The sequence below is a fragment of the Nicotiana sylvestris genome, chromosome 10, assembly GCF_000393655.2.
Source record: "Nicotiana sylvestris chromosome 10, ASM39365v2, whole genome shotgun sequence".
NCBI classification, from domain to species: domain Eukaryota; kingdom Viridiplantae; phylum Streptophyta; class Magnoliopsida; order Solanales; family Solanaceae; genus Nicotiana; species Nicotiana sylvestris.
The window spans coordinates 169,191,459-169,206,881 of record NC_091066.1 but is presented as its reverse complement, the minus strand read 5'-3'; the positions used below and the strand labels follow the sequence as shown (position 1 = coordinate 169,206,881).

General features: G+C 30.4%; 1 pseudogene; it reads right to left on the bottom strand.

Moving 5' to 3' along the window:
• Positions 1–11,417: 11,417 nt before the first annotated feature.
• On the bottom strand, positions 11,418–12,086 carry LOC104247410 (NAC domain-containing protein 18-like; annotated as a pseudogene).
• Positions 12,087–15,423: the final 3,337 nt, after the last annotated feature.

Genomic DNA, 15,423 nt, shown 5'->3' with positions numbered 1-15,423 from the left:
TTTACATTTATTTTATTTTCTCTAATTATGATTTACAAATTTCCTCACATTATCTCTAATTTATTTTTATTATTCAATATTTTAGTTTTTGATTTTATCTATTAGACTTGAGTTATGTGGACTTATCCATATTATGACTTTTCTTATCATAATATAAAAAAATTTCTCATCTCAAATTTAAATAAGTTTTACCCTTTTCTCTATGATAAAAATCTTAATTTTAATTTTTTCTCTATTTATTCTTTATTTTTAATATTATATTATTCAATAACTAATATTATTACATTGTCATGTGAATTTTTATTAGCTTGTTTGAATTTAATATCTATTTCTACCACTCATTCTAATATAATATTGATAAAAAAATTTAAAAATTCTCATCTCCAATTCAAATAATTTTTATCATTCTATTTTCTAATTTGGACCGCATTTTAAAAAAGTATGTTATACTTTCAAATTTAAACTAACTGCACTCAATTCAAATATTAATCATAGAAAAATATTTTCTTAATTATTTGAACACATTATATCTAAATATTGCAGTAATATTTACGTATAAAATATTCATTTGCATGATTTATCAATATTAATATGACTTTGTCATTCTTGTTATTAAACTATTTTTTCTTGATTATTTAAATTTTTTTACCTTATAAATAATTTGTATACTTTATGTAAGATCTTAATTTGCTGCTTGAATTTATTTAATTTTTAAACTCAATAAATTTTTAATATCGTAAGTAAATTTTGGTTATATTTTATAGCTCCAAAGTACAAATAGTCATAGCTTATCTCAATTTATGTCTTTCTATATTTTTTTACTTTTTTATTTTAGTTTTTTAATTAATTTTTACCTCCATATTTCTAGCTAATATAGAAGAAAATCTATGAGTGAATCAATATATATATATATATACACACACACACACACACACACAAATATACATATAAATATAAATATAGATATAAAGATTGGATTTGTCTAAGATCTATTTGGATTATGTATAAGATTTATTAAACTACTTTCATTAATTATATTTCCATTTATAATTTTTAATTACTAATGTTGTCCTAAAATTGCCAAGTGACTTCATGTTAGCTTGCCACCTGGCTTAACCATAATGCATACTACTCTCCTTTTAATATAAAGATATGACCACTTGATTAAACTGAGAAATTGATTATGCCGACAAGTAATTAATAAATAGTAGGTTTCCAAAATTAATGGAACAAAGACTTCTTAACTTTGAGCTGGTAATAGACAATTTTTTTGTAGTACCATTTCCCCTTAAATAGGGCTATGCGGTACGAATCTAAATTAGTCGGATCAGTAAAATTCGAATACTTAATGAATAAACAAAAAGAAAAAAAGACAATATGATGACACAATTTAATATATGCACAACATTTAAAGTTTCAACACTGAAAACTCTTTTTTTTTTCCTTCAATTTTTATTTTTGAACTCTAGACTATATTATCAACAAAGATTGTGATGGAGTAGTAAGTATTACTTCATCCTTAATCAGATGTTTCGGGTTCGAGTCCTAAGTATAAGTCACCTTTGTTAGAAAGCCTTTACCCTCTGGTGTGGGATTTCTCTGCTCAAATCCGGATTTAATTGGACCCCAATACGTATAACGAACACCGAATAGGAAACCAAAAATAAAAAAACTCTTGACTATATTAACGCATTTCATTTATTCATACAGCTGTAGGTACTAAAGTGACTAGATTGATGAGAAATGATAAGATTAATTAGGCACTTTATTTTGATATAACACATGAGAAGGAAATATGTCTTTATTAATGAAAACGTCCAACTTACCTACAAAATATTTGGTATCCAAAATTCTTACCTAATCTTTAGGATTTGTAGGCCCCTGTGATCCATTACATTAATAATTCCTCATTTAATTGGTAAATTAGATGGCTAACTAATAATTAATTGTTTAATGAAGTAGATGGGCAAAGCCAATGTCTCGTGTCTTAGGTGGTAAAAAGAAAAGAAGTTAAACGGAAGAAAGCTCATTGTAATCAAAAAATAAATAATTATTTGCGATTTTATCGTAATTAAAAATTCATCTTTGGCTATTAAGCATGTTCTATATCTAATTATATCTATTTTTTAATTAAAAAAAATATAACGTTTCAACCCATTAGTATATTGTCCATTTTGGGTCTAGACCCCCACGACTTTAAAAGATGTTATTAGGGTCTAAGACATATTTTACTTATATATCTAGCATCTCTCCCGTGTTTTGTCAATGTGAGATTTGTCTAGTGTGCTATGCACCCCCTCTTAGGGACTCAGCGTCCTCGCTGAGGTTTGCCGTTTCCCCCACCATCGTTCAAGGTTGCACGCGGAGTAGCTCTGATAGCATATGTAACAACCAGCTCACTAGTAATATTATCCGGTTTTGGTCTAGGGCAGCACGGTTTTAAAATGCGTCACTAGGATCTAAGATATGTTTACTTATATATCTAGCATTTTTTTCGTGTTTTGTCAATGTGGGATTTGCCCATAATATTACCGTAAGATCTTTTTACAATTAACTATAGTTTCGTGTTTGAAATTATTTTATAAGAAGCACTTATCTCTTTAGTAAGCTTAGGTGGCATAAATCAACCTTAGTTGTGCTAGTGAACTTCGAATATTAGATAATTAAATAAATATATTTGAAATAACCTATATCAAGTTAAAGTTGAAATACATTTTCAAAACTATGAAACAGATAATGATTTTCAAATAATATTTATGTTGAAACTATTCAGAGGAAAAAACAAAAATGGTACTAATTAATAAAAGACTGTTATAAAATAAAGACTATAAAGTAAAGACAAGTATAGAGAGAAACTGATATATTATTCGAATTCAAACTGATGTACATAATGAACTGAAATCTCTTCTATTTATAGAAGAAAGGAAGCTGTTGTGTAAGCTGCTACTATACCAGATATGGATAATCTTCTACTGAGAGCAATGTTTATCCATAACGGAGTACTGAAAGGATAAGCTTATTATACCCGATATGGATAATCTTCTACCGGGGGTAATGTTTATCCATAACTGGGTACTGAAAGGATAAGCTTATTATACCCGGTATGGATAATCTTCTACCGGGGGTAATGTTTATCCATAACTGGGTACTGAAAGGATAAGCTTATTATACCCGGTATGGATAATCTTCTACCGGGGATAATATTTATCCATAACTGGGTACTGAAAGGATAAGCTTATTATACCCGGTATGGATAATCTTCTACCGGGGGTAATGTTTATCCATAACCGGGTATCGAAGTGATAAGCTTCTTCAGGAAGCTTATTTCCAATAGAGTACTTAAATAGATAAACATATTTACGGTGGAGTCCCATATGGATAAGCTTCTTCAGGAAGCTTATTTACAACGGAGTACTAAATGAACATCCATAATATAATATATTTATAACACTCCTCCTTGGATGTTCATTAAAGGATAATGTGCCTCATTAAAACCTTACTAGGAAAAACCACGTGGGAAAAAATCTTAGTAAAGGAAAAAGAGTACACATATTTAGTAATACGCATTGCTGGCTGCCTCATTAAAAACCTTATAAGGAAAACCCTGTGGGAAAAACCTTAGTAAGGGAAAAAGAGTACAGCGCGTATTTTACTCCCCTGAAGAAAACCTTATTTCAAATATTTGAGTCTCCGCATTCCAATTTTGTATACCATATTCTTAAAAATTGATGTTGGTAAAGACAATCTGCTGGATTGTCACTTGAACTAATTTGATGCACATCAATGTCACAATTTTCCTGAAGATCATGTATGTAGAATAATTCTAGTGAAATGTTCTTCGTTCTATCTCCTTTTATAAATCCTCCCTTTAATAGTGTTATGCATGAAACATTGTCTCCGTATAATATTGTGGGTCTTTTATCACATTCCAACCCACATGTTTCTCGAATGAATCACTGATCTCAATCATATGCACTCCCTGCTTGCCGGTTTGAAATCGAGCTTTATGGGTATCGGATAAATAACCTGCATCTGCATTACCAATACGATCTGCACCACTTTTGTTAGCATTAGCAAGATAAATAAGTGCACCATCTACACCGAGATAGAGTATTTCAGGACCAAGGAGCTCCTCATCCTCTTCTAGAGGTTGGAACGGATCCTTATTCACTTCAAGTGATTGAATATTCATTGGTGTACTTAATGGGTACACTTTGTCCATGTAAAAGTATTTTTAAGACCCTCTTGGAGCTCTTCCGGAGTTCCAATAAGATTTATGTCACCAACATAAACAGCAAGTGTAACAAATTTTGATGACATTTTCTTTATAAAAATACATGGACAAATAACATAATTTATGTAACTTTCTTTCAGCAAATATTTACTGAGGCGATTATACCACACGCGCACAGATTGCTTTAAACCGTACAAAGATCTTTATAATTTGATCGAGTACATTTCTCAAGACTTTGAATTATATGCTTCGGGCATTTTCAATCCTTCAAGGATCTTCATATAGATTTAGCCAAATAAGTCATATAGGTTAAGACTTGTATCTAAATGGTATGACATCTTCAAGTGTCTGGACTGCTAGTCCGATCCTCACAATCTTTTACAATATTGTGCACTATATTGTATTAAATATATCGTCGACGATCATTTTGTGTCAGTTCCGAAGCGACATAACTTGTGGAGATCTCATCACTTTCTTTATTTTCAGGTACCTGAACTTTTTCGGGAGTTTCATGAAATGTTATGTCGTGGGCTCTTCTAGAGCTTATTTCCTCCTCATTTTGATCATTAGCTCCTACTATTTTTCAAGGATTGTTACCTTTGGAACCGATTGGTCTACCACGCTTCATGCGTACAGTAAACTCTATCCTTCAGGGACTTTAATTTTAATAGGAGCATTTGCAGCTGAAATATGATATTTAATTTTGGATCAGCAAATGCTTCTGGCATTCGACTTGAATTATCTTCTAAGTGAGGATCATGATAATTCGATTCATATAGCATATTTTTCAACTGTTTATTCCATCCCCCAAATGTTAGAAAAACTAACATATATCTCCAGTCATCTTTGGAAAACATATCTTTGTGTATTATGGTAGAGAAATTAATCATATACCACGCAACAAAAGATAGTAAAAATATTTGGTTTCTGATCCTAAACCAATTGTGAAGGGAGGACTTATCATATATTGTTGATCTGATGCATACAAGTGCTGCTATATGCAATTTAGAAAATCTTAGACCAACACATGAAGCTTTGTTCTCATAAGCAATGGTTTAGCCATTAATAGGAGGTATTCAATGCTAAACCAGCTTGGATATAAACCAGCATTATCAAGATGAACTGTCTTGATTTCATAATCTGAAAATTATGCTCTTAATCGAGAAAAGCAATTCCAAATGCCAAACTGCAGGTTGACAATAATTACACATGTAACCATCTCATATATGCACCTATAAGTGGTTCACATGATAGGTGAACATGCCCATATTCACCTTTTATATATTTCAGAATCAGGGGTCTTAGTCCCAACTTTAGCTGGTATAATCAATTCATTATGAGAACAAACAACACATGAGAATTCCTGAAGAATCTTCTAGTTCTTTAGTATATGCTTATCTGAATTCTCAAATAGCTCATTTAAAAATGGCAATTGAAAACTTCAAGTTTATCATGTCATGCGTTATCACTTAGTAAACTTCTGGTTTACTATGGCATAAACTTTTGCTTTAGTAAACTTCTGATTTACTGTGATACATGATATAGTACAAATTAAAGAATAAGGCGGGTAACTTCTCACATACATATTATTTTACCCCCTATGATTGTGGAAACATGAAGATTATCAATCTTCCAATCATTTGTAGTCTCAATATGATAGCCATTTGTATTAGTAAACTTCAGGTTTACTACAACATATGTTTTGACCATAATCATATAATATGAATGACATATTTGTATATAAGCTCTTCGAGAGCCTTCATTTATTATCCACAATCTAATATTTATCTGGCACTACTGGTGTCATGTATTCTTTAGGCAAACATTTAGCTCTTCAGGAGTTGTTGATACATTTTGTACTATCAAATATTGCTCAGACACTGCTGGTGTCATGAGAGAAAATCACAATCAAATAAACAATGTAAAACAATTGTTTAAGCACACGAAAACTCCTCTTCATAATATTTTTCCACTTCAGGAGGCAATTTCAATTGTGTTACTTCTTCAGGAGCAAATTTAAAATACGAAATATTGAGTATATATTCTCTCAATTATATTAACTCTTCTGGAGGTGAATTGTAATGTATTCACATCAAGAGCGCGTTCATATTTACCCGACTTATTAGTATTGTCACATTCACTTCAGGGAATGGATTAATATTATCAAAAGTTCTCATCCTTCAGGAAATCGAACATAATTATCTGAATGCGCATTAATCACATCAAATTGTGATGCCTCAACCTCTTTTAAAATATTTACTACTTCAGGAGCAAATCGAGGCGTGCATTTAATATAGAGAATATTTATGTAGCTTATCTTCAATTGTAACCATAGAAAGCCTAAATTATCACTTCTGGTGATCATAGGCATATACCACTTCTGGTAGTTAACAAAATATAATTACAATGAGATATATGAAATATAACTACTTCTGGTGGTTGTATATTTCTTGCAAACTCTGCTAGAGTTTAAGTTGATCTAATAATATTATCCATATTCTTTAAAATGACATAAATAAGATATATTATAGTAAACATCATTATCAAATCATAATTTTTCTTTATGTACAACAATTACATAACCATACTATCTATTACAAATAACAAAAATTAAAATATTTACATTTCTACAGATTCACCATCGATTACATGACTTATTTTTCCTTTTGGGAGTGCAAGGTAATCAATTACATCTAAATGCATGAAGTCTAAATTATCTTCAGAAATAAAATTTGCTTCAGCATTTTTCTCTGTCTTCTTTAGGGAGGCTTGATAAAGCTCAACCAGGTGCTTTGGCGTACGACAGGTACGTGACCAATGCCCTTTTTCTCCACATCTATAGCATGGATTTTCTGCATTTGGTGTTTGCACCGCTTCATGCTTTTGTTCCTTCCTTTTCTACTGTTGGTGGTGAGGATTGTTCTTTGGTGCATTATTATTACCATGATTAGAGTTTCTTTCCCGACCACGACCATGACCACGACTTGGGCGACCTTTTCCACGTTTAGCCTGGTGGAAGTTCGTGTCATTCACTTCAGGGAATGGACAAGAACCAGTAGGTCAGCTTTCATGATTTTTCATTAATAGCCCATTATGTTGCTCGGCTATAAGAAGATGTGAGATAAGTTCAGAATACTTTTTAAATCTCATCTCTCGATATTGATGCTGCAGGAGCATATTCGAGGCATGAAAAGTGGTGAAAGTTTTCTCCAACATATCATGACCAGTAATATTATCACCACGTAACTTCAATTGGGAAATAATTCTGAACATAGCATAATTATACTCACTAATAGATTTAAAATCTCGTAGCCTTAGATGAATCCAATCATATCGTGCATGTGGAAGAACGACCATCTTCAGATGGTCATATCTATCTTTCAAATTATTCCACAATATGACTGGATCTTTAACAGTAAGATATTCTATTTTCAGGCCCTCATCAAGGTGATGGTGTAGGAATATCATTGTTTTGGCACGGTCTTGGTTTGATGCCTGATTTTTGTCTTTGATAGTGTCTGCCAGACCCATCGCATCAAGATGAATTTCAGCATCAAGCACCTAAGACATGTAGCTTTTGCCCGATATATCCAGGGCTACAAATTCAAGTTTAGAAAGATTTGACATTATTTAGGAAAAGAAAGTTCTTACCTCAGATACTTTCAAAATATTTACTCGAGATGGAAGAGTTTCGTGTTGATAACATGTTATAAAATAAAGACTATAAAGTAAAGACAAGTATAGAGAGAAACTGATATATTATTCGAATTCAAACTGATGTACATAATGAACTGAAATCTCTTCTATTTATAGAAGAAAGGAAGTTGTTGTGTAAGCTGCTACTATACCAGATATGGATAATCTTCTACTGAGAGCAATGTTTATCCATAACGGAGTACTGAAAGGATAAGCTTATTATACCCGGTATGGATAATCTTCTACCGGGGATAATATTTATCCATAACTGGGTACTGAAAGGATAAGCTTATTATACCTGGTATGAATAATCTTCTACCGGGTGTAATGTTTATCCATAACTAGGTACTGAAAGGATAAGCTTATTATATCTGGTATGGATAATCTTCTACCGGGGATAATATTTATCTATAACTGGGTACTGAAATGATAAGCTTATTATACCCGGTATGAATAATTTTCTACCGGGAGTAATATTTATCCATAACCGGGTATCGAAGTGATAAGCTTCTTCAGGAAGCTTATTTCCAATAGAGAACTTAAATAGATAAACATATTTACGGTGGAGTCCCATATAGATAAACTTCTTCAGGAAACTTATTTACAACGGAGTACTAAATGAACATCCATAATATAATATATTTATAACAAAGACAAGAAAACTACTTTAACACCTCTTTTATTTTTGGAGTCTAGGCCAAGCCTCTCGATTGCCACATATATATGTTTGACCAAACACAAGAAATTAATAATCTTGAATCAAAACAAAGGGATATCCGCATATTCTTTGAGAGTACTTTTCAAAAGAAACAAAACAGAAAAAACAAAAATATTGAAAAGAATTAATCGTATCATACTATTTTCATATGAGTTATTTGAAAATAATGGAGATATGATTTTGTAGTTCATTATAAGTATTATTTATTGATAAACTATTTTCAGGTGAGATTAAAAAAATATATATAGAAGTCTATAATGTTGGGTTTTGTTAATTAAAACAAAAGAGATATGAATGGAAAATGGTGGAAAACGAAATAGAGGGAAATAAAATTTTTAATTAGTCTTTTTTACAAAGGAACTTTGTCCCTCATTGAATAGGAAGAGGAAAATTCTTGTGCTTATATATAGGAGCACTTCTTCTACTAGCTCTTAAAGAGTTAAGAAGAGAGCAAGCCTCGCGCCATCGTCGTCGTCGCTCGCTCGGCTTCGGATTCGATAACCTTGGGCAACTGTGAGGGGATTAAATTCCTTAAGGACACACAAGAAAATTGTGGGCTCGAAATTTTTCTATTTTGTTTTCTTAAACTAACGTTTTTTCTAGATTTGCTAGTAGTACTTCGTTCATATTCTTGTTTGCTGCCTTGGAATTATTTTTCTAAATATGTTATCTTGCTATTACTTATTATCGGTACCCTTTTTATATTCTCTGTTGTTATCTTCGATATAGTTTTCTAATTATTTGTCTTGCCATTACTTGCTATCAGAGTTTATCTCACCTTCTTTAGCCGAGAGTCTATCGGAAACAGTCTCGCTGCCCTCCCAAAGTAGGAATAAGACTGCATATATCCTACCCTCCCCAGACCCCACTTGTGGGATTATACTGAGTGGTTGTTGTTGTTGTAGTGTAATAGATAAGATAGCTTCACGTTTAATCAAAAGTTTTAGCTTCGATTCTTAAAAATAAAAATAATAAGTACTTTTTCTTATTTTCCTAGAACAATATCGAATGAGAAACCAAAAGATTAATAACAAACTAAGAGCGTGTTTGGCCATAAAAAAATCACTTTTTTTTATTTTTTTCAATATTAGTATTTGGCCATGATTTTTCAATTTCACTTGAAAATGAATTTCGGAATTTTTCGAAAATTTGAAAAACTCCAAAAAGTTATTTTTCATAATTCACTTAGATCACTTACAAAATTTCAAAAATAACCTAAAATTGCATTCATGTCCAAATACAACTCTAATTTTCAAATATTATTTTTATTTTATTGTTTTTTTCTCACTTTTTTCGGAAATTTGACATTTGTTATGTCCAAACGCCCACTAAATACAGAAACATTATCATCGATTCATCGTGGGGTATCGTGTGATGGGACGCGACGAATGAGCGGTCAGAGGTAATCGTGGGATCACATCTCAGTTTCGACGCGGCGGAGGAGGGACGAAATGTGTCAATCTGATGGAATTCATTTGTCGTCACGCTATTCGAGGCGCGTGAATTTAAATACTCTTTTTTGGTATGGTAAATACTACAGCAGTAGGAAATTATAGTAGTAGCTAATTTCTTTTTTTTAGGATAAGCGAATTTTTTATTTTTTTTAAAGGGAGTGTAAAGTTAAAAGTAAATAAAAATGAACAACGGAATAAAAGATAAAATCATTTTTTCTGCTTCCTTTCCTGTCATTGTAGTTTTTGTTATTATGTCCAAATCCTTCGTTCAAAACAATTCAAATTGTTCAAATCTACTTTCAATTAAGTACCACAAAAGAACTTCAACTCTTGTCTTTATAACCATACCCAAACAACTGAAACACTTAAAGTGGAATCAGGTGAGTATTTTATTTTAGAAAATAATCAATGACTTTCAAAATTTGGAAAAAAAAGATCAAATTGTTAAAAAATTCCATGAAAGTAGGTTACATTAGACCTTTGATGAGTTTTTGGCAAATATTGTCCCTTATCTTTGATGGTAGGTCTATTTTGGTCCCTCAAGTATAATCCTGAGCATATTTAGTCCCTTAAGTATGCTAAAGTGGAGCACCTTTAGTCTCACTGATAGAATCTGTTCAAAAACTAACGGTGTTAACCAACTCTGATTCACGAAGCAAATCTTCTGCTCTGGAGCAAAATGTTTCCTCTCCTTTTATTGGATAACATAAATTATCACTTTAATTCCTTATTTTAGATAATGTCTTCTAAAATTTTGAACTTGAAAATATCCACTTTTAGCCGCGGTATAAATAATAGCTGAAAAAAATGTGTGTGTGTGTGTGTGTATATATATATATATATGTTAATATACAAAAATTATACAAATTTTATATACTTTTTTCGGCTACCAGATGTAAATAGTTTCTGACACAGGCTAAAAGTGATAATACTATCTGATTATTCGTTTGCTTCAATAATATGCCTAGAAGTGATCTTGGCAGCTCTATTTTTTTCAACCGAAATTTTTAAAAGTAAAAGTTTCAACGTTAAAATCTTAAATTTATCAACTCTGTACTATTAGTGGTGTTGGTTTATAAAATATTTTTGATAAGTAAATTAAAAAGACGATGAGTGCCGAAACCAACCCCGTAATTAATCTTGGACAGATTCTGTCAGTGAGACTAAGTGTGCTCCACTTTAACATACTTAAGAGACTAAATATTATCAGGGTTATATTTGAGTGACCAAAATATACCTGCCCTCAAAATATGGGACAATATTGGCCAAAAACTCGACCTTTAGGCATCCGCATTATCTTTTAGACATATTTCGTTTAACAATTTTTAAAAATTATTTTTATTACACGGAGAGAGGAAGGGGGAGGGGATGAACAAAGTGCCATATTACCGACGGAGTTTGAACTCTCCACCTCTAATTTCTGATCTGGATTCTTCTTAACCTCAAAAATTACAAACTCTCTTGCTTCCTTAGATTTCAACTCCCGAAGAACAAAGTCAGTCAAGAAATACTTTGTCATCATCCAGCGGCCATTCAAAGAGGAGTCTTTCTTGTTCTTGTAACTCAAGCTTCTTTTATACCCAATAATCAGACTCTCATCTTCATCAAGAATTTTCTTGCCTTTATTCTGCTGTGTCTAAGTCCAATTACCCGTAGTGCTATTGAATCTGGCATCAATGGGCTTCTTCTTCTTCAATTGGGTAAATAAGTAATGGGTTTTCTTGAAACTCATGTCTCCAATTAATTGCCATGGCTCTTTGCTGTAAACATCTGCAAAGACAATCAATTCTTCAGTTGGTAAGCATTTTCCAGCCACAAATTTGAACAGTTGCATTATCAGATCAGTATCAGAGGGACGAAATTGAGGATTCTTCTCCATGGGTTCCGTTCTTTCTTGAAGACTTTGAAAACAAAAAACTTTGTTGATTGAGAATGACAAAGTATGTTCGAAAATGGAAACCACTTTGAAATAAAAATGGAACAATCAATCTGGGAGATTTTAATTTTATGTACACTTGTTGGACAAGTTGATGGTTGGATTTGACCTTTAAAATTCAAACTAAAATCTTAGTTAAGTAATTTTATAAGTGTCTCTTTGAAAAATAAGGGAAATGATATTTCTTGCCATTGGTATTAGAAACTATGAGCATTATCAATAAAGGTCAAAATTATCATCAATAATTCGCATGGTAACAACTAATGCAAAACTAAATCATAGGTAGTTCGACCAAAATAAAAAACTTATGTAATCCAATAGTTTAGAAAATTTCAGTATTATCTGAGGCTTATAGTGCCTTTCTATCCTCTAACAGACTTGCTCACTTCTTGGTAATTGAGAAACATCAAGACAGAGGTGCTAATGTCGTTGGAAAACATTCAAATGATATATTGTGAGAGCTTCAAATGGCAAAGAAGATGTGCTAGCTAAGAAAAGCAATTGAATATTTTCTTTTTAGTGAATCCAATGAGAAAATCATAAAATGGTTCTTAACTTCTTACATGTATATATTTGGGAAGAAGATTTTGCATTCAATTGGTTAGAGATTTTGTTTTTTATATTTTAAGAGTTAATTCAAGTTAATAAAATATTAGCCATATATTTGTAATCAATACCTTGATATTATTGTAAAAGAATTTATTTACTAATTTATAGATTTGAATAATTTAATTCAAAGTTCTAAAATATTTCTAACATTAAAAGATATACAATCTTTATTTCTTTCTCTTCTGTTGCTTTTTGAGCCGAGTGTCTCCTGGAAACAGCCTCTCTATCCTTCGGGGTAGGGGTAAGGTCTGCGTACATATTACCCTCCCCAGACCCTACTTGTGGGATTATACTGGGTTATTGTTGATGTTGTAATATATATAATCTGGTCTTTTGCAGCGTATTTTTCTTTCCTCTGTCGACCTAAGAATGCAAATCATATTAAATCCAATCGAACTCATCATCAAATTGCCAAAATTTTTGGTATAAGCTCCTTAAAGTGTATTTAGTTGTTTGCAATAATACCCAATCAAAATCGAATTTAATTAAAAATTTATTTTTTGAACTCAACGCTTTGAAGCTTTTGTTTAGTGGCAGACAACTCTTGTTCAAGTTTTTATACTCCAAATCAGTCGATAAATACAAAAATAACTTGGGAACAACAGCAAACTCACGTGAATCACTTGATTTTTAGGTTCCTTTTTGTTTTATATTATTTGGATATAAAATTGTTGTTGCATAGAATTATATTATTATATGCACTTTGTGTGTCGTTTTTATTATTTTACATGTGATGTGTATGACATTGTATGTCCAATGATACATTACACATATAAATAACATACATCCAACATACACAATACATATAACTTATTTGTATATCATTGTTCTTCTTCCTATTCGAGGTTCAATTTGAAAATCCAAATAAAATCAATTCGAATTTTTATCAAATTCTCTCAAAATCGAGATATAAATTTGAAAAAATATTCTCAATCATTTTCAACAATATACAATCCCAAACAAATATTAATAATTTTACAAAATTTAATTTTCAAATACAAAGTTTTAATTTTTTTTAATGGTTGTCAATGACTGTCACTACTTTGATTCAGAACATGTGTTGAATTTAAAGAGAGAAATTAGTGATCCTTAAAAAGAGAAAAGAATGAGTTTTGAAATTGAGATAAAAAAGAAGAAGAAGAAGAAGAAAAGCTATGGGTTGGACAGTAATTGGATGACAAACATAGGGAGAAGTAACAGATCCTCCGTTATTATGAATTTGTATATAAATTATAAATATAAATATGATATGTAATTAAGAAGAAACTCTATAAGAATGATAATTCCGGAAAAAGTAAAAAAAAAAAAGGTATTTTCAATTTGAAAATAGTATTTGAAAATTGGAGTTGTGGTTGGACATAAATATAAGCTGGACACGATTATACACATATTATATATAAATTACACATCATTCAATTTTTTTTAATTTAAGTGGTCAGGTGAGCACCTATTTAGTTGATTAGATAAAGCCAAAAGAGAAATATGAAATAATTTCAACCAAAAACTAAAAATATAATTAAAGTTTATATATAGACAATTTTTATGAAAACTCGTCCTTTTATTGTAAAATAAATTAATTTTTTGTAACAACAAAGATAATGACATAAAAATAAGATAAAAGAAAATAAATATTGAAAAAATATATTAGAAAGATCTAAAAACGAGAAATAAAAGATGACAACAAATTTCTTCTTATGTTTCATCTTTGTTGAGTATAAAAAATTTGAAAGTTAATCTCATCGATTTCAAATATATTTTTTTCAACTCAAATACATAGATTATAAGATAAGGATATCTTCGATTTTTTTTAATTTACATTATGTGTCGTTTTAAAAAAAATCACTATTACTAACAAACTCATATGATATTTGAATTTGAATTGGAATGCAGTTTGAGTAGTTTGCATTGAGGTTAAGCCAAGTATGGTATCGAAATATAAACTACTTAACAATTTTAAGACAATATATGCAATGTTTTATAATAATAATCAACTAATTTGACATTTAATGATTCAAAGAACAAATTTTTTGTATATATAGGATATTAAAAATTCAAATTTTGGGGCTAGAGATATCGATAAACTTAAAGTGGAGTCATACTAAAATAAATCCGACCAAAGAATCATTTAAATTTTTAGATAGCCGATTAAAGTGAATTTTAAATTAAGGATAATATCTTCACTTGAATCATTATAAAGATAATTATTATAATATATATAAAGTTTTAGAAATTAAAATTTCAAAATAGAAATATTTTTTGAAAGATAAAATTATACCAACTAAGAGTTCAAATCGTAGTATAAGAGTCACGTCGTAGTCAAAGAATCGTTTTATATCGTGTCAACCTTTGTGTTTTGCCATAAATATGAGTTGTTATTTCACTTTATGGCTATTTTTAAGTTCCAATGACACCTATGAGAATAGTGCAAAAATAAAATTATCACTACGAGAATTGAGAAAATGTTAGTCTTTTTTCATGTAGTGTTCTTAATTAATATCTGACGATTATCTATAATTATTTAGAAGGTTTAAATGTTAAGGTTATTTACATATAATTTAAACAACTCAGATATTTAACATGGTTAATGTCAAATAACAAAATGAGTAAAATAAATTCACTAGCTAAAGAATTTTTTTATATTTTTAGATAGCCAACTAAAATGAGTTTTGAATTAAGAATAATATTTCCATTTACATTATTATAAAAATAATTATTATTGAAAAATAATGTTTTAGAAACTAAAATTTTAAGAAAGAATTTTTTTTAAAAGATATCA